This window comes from Chiloscyllium plagiosum, unplaced genomic scaffold, assembly GCF_004010195.1.
Source record: "Chiloscyllium plagiosum isolate BGI_BamShark_2017 unplaced genomic scaffold, ASM401019v2 scaf_15272, whole genome shotgun sequence".
NCBI lineage: Eukaryota > Metazoa > Chordata > Chondrichthyes > Orectolobiformes > Hemiscylliidae > Chiloscyllium > Chiloscyllium plagiosum.
In genome coordinates, this window is record NW_025215311.1 from 918 (window position 1) to 7,703 (window position 6,786).

The window sequence follows — 6,786 nt, forward strand, 5'->3', positions numbered from 1 at the left end:
CCAGCACCCTCCTGCTGCGACACTCTACTTTCTCACACAGAGTGTTTTCCATAGATCCCTTCAGCCTTTCGTCTGGCGTGTGGCAGGCACGTTCGAGACTGATGTCAAAGATCTCCACTGCTGTCGTGTAATATGCTGTTGCGCAGACGTATGGAGGCTGTGTAAATATAAACTGTTTTCTAAATTCCCACATTCTGTTGATCGAACTGTGATTTCACTCTGAATCACAACATGTGTCACAGCGCAGACGGAGGCCATGTGGCCCACCTTCGATCTGCTGGTTCTACACCGTTAGTAAACGTGTGTCTCAATTCGTATTTCCGTGCCTTTTCCGTGTAAATCTGCACATCTGAACATGACCACCGAATTCCCTTTCGGGTCCATTGAATCTTCCTCTTTGTCAATGTCAGATAGGGATTTACTGACACTAACCCCACTCCCTGTACGAAAACGTTCTTCCTGATGCCACTTTTACTTGTTTCCCTCCTGACTTTAAAACTCTGCCGAATCGTTGTGGATCCTTTCAGTCGTGGGAGCATTTTCACAACATTATTTCCTGTGTCTCGGCCTCTCATGATTTGCAAGGCTTCTGTTCTCCGTGGAGAGCAGTCCCCATTTTCCAATTTCGCTTCATTGCTGACATTCCTCAAGCACTGCATCTCTGGCAAGTCGGAGTAGCAGAAGACCCAAAGCGAGAATCATACCCCTCGACCAACGAGCTCGATACCAGACGCACCCCATCGCCCATACCCGCCCCACCTTTTGAACTAACTGAGACTTGCTCAGTGTGAAATACATTTGAGATTGCTTTTAGAATTGCAAGCGGCAAACAGTTTCCAGAACAGCTGCTTCTCATTCTGTCTCCTTACTGCTTTTTGTCCCGTCACCAGGAACCGGGCTCTTTCCACTGTCAGATAATTCAACCGTTTTATTTCTAAACATTTTTCTGATACCCAGGTGGCCAGTGACAAGCACTGCCCTCCTCAACATAGGGTACAGAGAACAGCAGAAAACCACGAAGACCTCCACGAGTGTGTCACCTCAACTGTGCACATTGGGCCAGTATATCACTGGGAAATATTTATGTTGAGTTTTTTGGGAAGCAAATGAGAAGGCAAGGTGCAAAACAGAGCGCCCTTAGACGGGAAAGCTGCTAAAGACGACATTACGTGAATAGGAGAGAATAGGACATGACGGATTTCAGGCCCTAAAAGCATCGAACTGGAGGTGGGGCTGGAGGGTCTTCAAGTGGAAAATGAGGCGTTGTTCTTCCATCTGGAGCCGAGCTTCGTTGTTCTTCATCTGGAGCCGAGCTTTGCTGGAACACTGCTGCATGCCTGAGGCTGAGATGTTGGCCAGGGAACAGGGTGGCGTGTTAAAGTGGCGGGCAACCAGAAGCTCAGGGCCTTTTTTGCGGGCAGAATTGAGATGTTCTGCGAAACAGTCACCCAGTTTATGCTTCATGCTACGTTGGGGAAACTACATTGTGAGCAGCGAATGCAGTAGACTAGGTTGTGGCAAATGTGCAGGCATAGTGCTGCTTGATTTGGCAGGTATGTTCGAGCCCTTGGATATTCAGGAGGGAGCAGGTAAATGGGCAGGTGTTACACATTCGGCGGTTGCAGGGGAAAGTGCCTTGGGACTATGGGAGGTGGGTGTGGGGTGTTGAGAGTGAAGGAAGAGTGGACCCTAGGTCTAAGCCTTGCCCATTTACCTCCTCTTATATATAAATCCGTGAAGTTGGAAGAACACTCCATTGAATGAGTCAGTACCACGTGACTCATGAACTAATTCGTATTCATGTTCCGGGGCCAGTATCATTATTGTGTCACAGCAGCTGCAGGCCATCACCTGGGGCTCGCCCTATGACGTCACGGTCGGCAAGAAGCCTGCGGGACAGTTTATCAAAGAAACCTCCCGGTGGGTCAGGGCAACCCTGCATCGGGAAGTACTGGGATGGCCAATCTCTACCAGTTTACATGGGGAACACATCTCTGCATTACGCAGTCTCGAGGCAAACGTCCCGTCCTTTCACTTGAAGTTCAAGAGCCCTCAAACCGAAATTTCCCAGATACGTTTGGCAGAATGTTTTCCAGGTGTTCGCAAAGTATGTCTATGAGCACTTTGTTAAAGTTTGAATTTTGCGAGTGTTGAAATTTTGTGCTTTTGAGCGAAATCACAATTCGATAAAACAGAATGTGGGAATTTAGACAGAGTTTATATTTGCGCGTCAGCAAAATGTCTGTGGGTGCGTGATGGGAGCATAACCCAGAAGGGAAACCATCTCTCCTATTCACTCAATGTCGTCTTTAGCAGCTTTCCTGTATCACGGCGCACTGTTGTGTACCTCGCCTTCTCATCTGCTTCCCAAAAAACTTCGACATAAATATTTCACATTGATATACTGGCCCAATGTGCACAGTTGAGATGACACACTCGTGGAGGTCTGCGGGGTCTTTTCCTGTTCTCTGTACCCTATGTTGAGGAGGGCAAAGCTTGTCACCGGTCACTCAGGTGTCAGAGAAAAGTTTAGAAACAAAACGGCTTCATTTTCTGCCAGTAGAGTGGGGCCGGTTCCTGGAGACGGGAAAAATGGCAGCAGGGAGACAGAATGAGAAGCAGCTGTTCTGGAAATTCTTTGCCTGACCCCATTAAAAAACACACGACTACGCAGCTGGAGGGAGAGCAGCGAACACGCCGCCCCTAGATGGTCACGAACCACCAACCCTTTAGTTAACGGCCGAACGCGCTGACCAATTGCGCCACAAAGACAAGGAACCACACTACCTGCCCCATCGCTTTGGGGAGGCTGTTAGTGAATTCATAACTCAGCCTCCCCGCCGAGAATTACAATTGTCGTCTATCAGTATTACTTTTCCATAATAAAGCCTGGGACATTCATTGTGGTGACACCGGGGACAGTCTGATCCCACTCTCTGCAGACACATCCATGTCACGAGGAACAAGCTTTCTTACTCCGGGGCCGTTGCCCTTCGAGCCTTTCAGTGTTTTGCCTGTTCCCGAGTTCTCTCATTGGCTCGGAGGCGAGAAGGGGTTTGAATTCCTGATGTGCAGGAACGACAATTCTTTCAATGTCTCAGATCAGTTCATGTCCCGAGAACATCAGAGTCAATCTCCCGGCCTCTTCAACAAGGGGACGGTGTCTGGACTGTCTCTGCTCTTTCGGACAGTTCATCTTTGATTCTCCTCTAAATCCGCTTCCCAAAGAGTTTCTAAAGATTCACAAAGCTGGTGACTGGGATTTCTGAGGAGAAAGTGAGGACTGAAGATGCTGGAGATCAGAGCTGAAAATGTGTTGCTGGAAAAGCGCAGCCGCTCAGGCATCATCCAAGGAACAGGGGAGTCGACGTTTCGGGCATAAGCCCTTCTTCTCCATTCCTGAAGAAAGACTTATGCCCGACACGTCGATTCTCCTGTTCATTGGATGCTGCCTGATCTGCTGCGCTTTTCCAGCAACACATTTTCAGCGACTGGGATTTCTGTTTTGCTCCATGAACATTTTTCCATTTCCTAACTGACAATATTTTCCCAAAATCTCTTTCCAAGAGTACGCCATGCTTCATTTCCAGGGAGACATTCCCAAGGTTGGGAATGTTCGTTTTGGAGCAAAGAAGATTAACTGGAGATTTCCTGGGGTTGTTGGTAATGATGGGAGAAGAAGCGGTGGGAATGGGCAGATTAATGATAAGAAGCATAATTTGCCGCTGACCAAAGTCAGTTACCAGAGGACAGGGATTGAAGTTCTTGAATGTAAAGCAGCACTTGTGCCTAATAAACACAGAGAATAATGCAGAAAGCCAACAGGTCGAGCAGCATCTGTGGATAGGTGAACAGAGCTGACGTTGTGAGTCTGGTACGTTGTTTGTTCAGAACCCGAGTTTCTTGCATGGCAATAAATTCCCAGACATGAGAAAACTGGACTTTATTGAGACGGGCTTTGTGAAGTTTGAGCGATAGTGCAACCAACAGGAAGTCATTTAAAATCGCCAGCGAAGAAAGCATAGTCAGCAGGTTACCACCTTGGGCGGGGGGCCCCAAAGGATCTCTACGCCAACACCTTAAGTGTTCGGCCACAACTGCACGCCCAAAGTTGTGGTGTAAAATTTCTCATGGAATGGTTCTAATAGGAAAGGTGAGTATTGGGCTTGTCCTGTCCGCGCCATAGCCCCAACGTATCCTGTTGCCCTGGATTTGATCAAGACAGAGGAGGCTGATGGGAGATCGAACTGAACTACACACACTGATGAGAGATAGAGCGGGTGGGAAGGATCCATTCCCATGCGTAGAGAGATTAATAATCAGGGCCGAAAATAAGGAGCCACTTCAAGAAATTTGGGGTTCATTCAGCAAAGCTAATGTTGAACTGTTCACAGAAAATTGTGATGAAAGTCTCTCGAGTTATTTTGATGAGAAGTGTTGATGATGCTAATACAATCGATAGGATGAACGTAGATTGGTAAATGTATTTGCTGACAGTTCTGTTCTAGCCCTGTGAGCGAAACCTGGATCTGAAGGAATAAAAGGGACATTAACAGCATCGATCTGAAATTGGATACGTGACAAGAAACAGAGCCATCATTAACAGTTGGCTTTTGAACTGGAAAAGCTTTCTCGTGAAATTAGCTTGAGGCTTGAGGTATGCAAGGTCAAGATAATTTAAGTAAAACACGGAAACGCTATCCTCATTAGCAGACAGTGAAAGGATTACAAGACGCAAATTAAACATTTTCGATAAGTGATACAGGGGACTGGGAAGATAAGTATTATAAACTGTGAACAACAAAGTTCTGGAGCACAACACTTATATTCAAAGGCCGAGAACATCCAGGTCCTGATTCACCAGATTGCATTGTGGGGCTTTTCTGCAAAACATCCACTTGCAATGTCCTACGAAAGAGTGACAAAATCCATCCCTGTCATTCCACGATCGAAAATCCGAAGGGATGAACTTTTGCTGATTTTTTGAAGATTCACAAAGCTAACAGTTGGGTTTTGGTGATTGTTTCCTTTCCACTCCCAGGAGCCGCAGTGGTTGAGGCGGTGAGTTGGGGAAAGTAAAATGTGCCCGTGAGCAGCGTGTGGGGCTATTTCAGCTTCCCCTCATCTGACAGCGCTGTGACGTGACTCCGATGTTCTCAGGGACACTCACTGACGCGAGACAGTGAAAAGATTCTCATGCCCGCAGATCGGGAATTCAAACCGTATGCCGGCTTCAGGAGAATGAGAAAGATTAATTGGGGTTTATGAAGAAGCTGTGAGCTGCATTTCAAACAGATAGGTGGAGTCAGATGCATCAGCCATTGCGCCCCGGCCCTGTGCGTATCTAACGCCACCATGCTGCAGAGCTCTGACGTTAACACGGACATGCGCAGCAATGGGAATCTTCACAAGGTGAACAACCAAAGATAATCACCGTCACTGATTCCCTTCCACAGGCCCAACTTTGTGAAGCAGTATCTTTCACTGGCAAAGGAAACACCCTTGTCCACAGGTGCCTGCTTTATTTCGATCACGATTTCATGCCCCTCACTGTTCTAGTCTCATTTCCAAACACTTTGCTCAAAGATTCAAAAGAAGCTCTGCTGGTATCTGCTTGTTCCACCCGAACAGGCAGTGGGTTGCAGATTCCCACCAGTCATAATGTGAGTGAAATATTTTTCCCCTTCCACTGATTTGAATCTTAAAGAAGAAGCCGGGGAGCAAGCTCCCTTTCTTTTCGACGACATTTCTCATTTTGTAGTCAGTAGGGTTCACACCTGCGTGGGGAAACCGCAATGGATTTCAAGTCCATCGCATGAACCACTGGGCCCACGAATACAGAACCACACTGACAGCTTCACTTCCCAGGTCTGTCTGCCTGTGGAGCTGAGAAAGAGTGAATCATCGCAGAGTTTGTTTGAATCCGATCACTTCACAGTGATTCGAAAGGGTTAAATATCTGCACATGGCGAGTCTAGGTGTTTCATCCCAAAAGGTGAAATGAACTTTCAGTTAAAAACAAAACGAGAAATTGCAGGAGGAACTCAGCAGGTCCGGCAACATCTGTGGGAAAAGAATCATAGACAACATTTCAAAATTCGGTTTTCTCCGACAGGTACTGTCAAACCTGCCGAGTTTCTCTTTTTGTCTCGGCTTCTCAGAATCCACAGTCCCTTACGTTAGACATTAATTCAATTCAGAAACCCCTTTGTTGAGAGGATTTCCGTTTGGGGAACATTTTCCTGACCCCATTAAAAGCATTCAGCATCGAAGCCAGGGAAGAGCAGCAAACACACCGCCCCTGGGTGGGCTCAACCCACCAACCTTTCGGTCAACAGCCGAACGCGCTAACCAATTGCGCCACAGAGACAGGCGTTGGCGTCGGCTGCACCATCGCTTAGGGGTGACTATTAGTGAATTCATAATTCAGCCTCCCCGCCGAGAATTACAATTGTTGCCTCCCGCGCAATCTTGCGTGAGATCCCGGCTTTCTTAACTTGACTTGTGCAAAAATGCCCGATTAAACTTCTCAAAAAGAACCTCCGTGAAACGAGGCTGGGCTCCCTGGAGTACGAATGGGAGAGGAAGTGAAATGATTGGAGATAGCATTGAACAGGTTGACGTGTTCACTTCCCTAATTTTCTTATCCCTCTGCCAATTAGCACGTGGCTTGGGCAGTAATGTTATCACACACACTGGAGCAGTGGAATTCGAACCTGAGCCTCAGGGCTCTATGGGAGACTACAGCTGCACCACTACAGGAGCTTCCTCCTCAACATGATAAAC

General features: G+C 47.3%; 1 non-coding gene across 1 annotated transcript; it reads right to left on the reverse strand.

The window, feature by feature from the left end:
* Window positions 1-6,296: 6,296 nt before the first annotated feature.
* On the reverse strand, window positions 6,297-6,370 carry trnan-guu. Its single transcript has one exon. It is a non-coding gene; the product is annotated as a tRNA-Asn (tRNA).
* Window positions 6,371-6,786: the final 416 nt, after the last annotated feature.